This window comes from Pteropus medius, unplaced genomic scaffold (assembly GCF_902729225.1).
Source record: "Pteropus medius unplaced genomic scaffold, Ma_sr-lr_union100, whole genome shotgun sequence".
In the NCBI taxonomy this organism is placed as follows: Eukaryota; Metazoa; Chordata; class Mammalia; order Chiroptera; family Pteropodidae; genus Pteropus; species Pteropus medius.
The window spans coordinates 83,633-84,518 of NW_024342474.1; the positions used below are offsets into that span (position 1 = coordinate 83,633).

The following is an 886-nucleotide window of genomic DNA, read 5'->3' on the forward strand; positions in this document are numbered from 1 at the left end:
TTCATATCAGAAAAATATAACAATTTAAATTACCCAATCTTGTGCTCACTTTGGCAGCACATATATTAAAATAGGAAAAATACAGAGAAGATTTGCATGGCCCCTGTGCAAGGATGACAGAAAAATTCGTGAAGTGTTCCATATTTTTTAGAATAAGTTCTTTAGCAAAGAGATTGAAACCATCGAAAAGAACAGAATAGATCTTCTGGAGATAAACACACACACACACACACACACACACACACACACACACACACACTGCAAAAGTTGAAAAATGAAATAACAAGCTTAGGAAATAGAGTCGATCGAAGACAGAAATCTAGAAATAAAACAGAAGGAAGAGGAGAGAAATCGAAGAATAAAAAATAATGAAAGAGAAAATCAATTACTAGCTAATACCATCAAGAGAGGAAACATAAGAATAAAGAGTATTATTGAAGGCAAGGAAAAGGAGCAGGGACTAGAAAGCATTTTCAGACAAACAGTGGATGAGAATTTCCCAAATATAAGGAATGAGCTGGAGCTTAGAATTCGAGAAGTCAACAGAACACCCAATTATCTCACCTAAAAAGGCCTTCACCAAGACACATTTTATTAAAATTATCAAAAATCAGTGACAAAGACAATTCACAAAGCAGCCAGGGAGAAGAAAACAGTAACTTATAAAGGAAAATTCATTAGATTATCGTCAGATTTCTCAGCATAAACCTTACAAGCCAGAAAAGAATGGAATAAAATCTTCAAAATATTAAGTGAACAAAACTACCAGCCTAGAATAATGTATCCAGCTAAGCTCTTCTTTATATATGAAGGAGAAATTAAGACCTTTCCAGGCATACAAAATGGAGGGAATTCTCCACTACAAGGTCTGAACCACAGGAAATAC

General features: G+C 34.3%; 1 non-coding gene across 1 annotated transcript; it reads left to right on the forward strand.

The window, feature by feature from the left end:
* Nucleotides 1–41: 41 nt before the first annotated feature.
* Nucleotides 42–148, forward strand: LOC120605156 (U6 spliceosomal RNA). Its single transcript, XR_005653531.1, has one exon. It is a non-coding gene; the product is annotated as a U6 spliceosomal RNA (small nuclear RNA).
* Nucleotides 149–886: the final 738 nt, after the last annotated feature.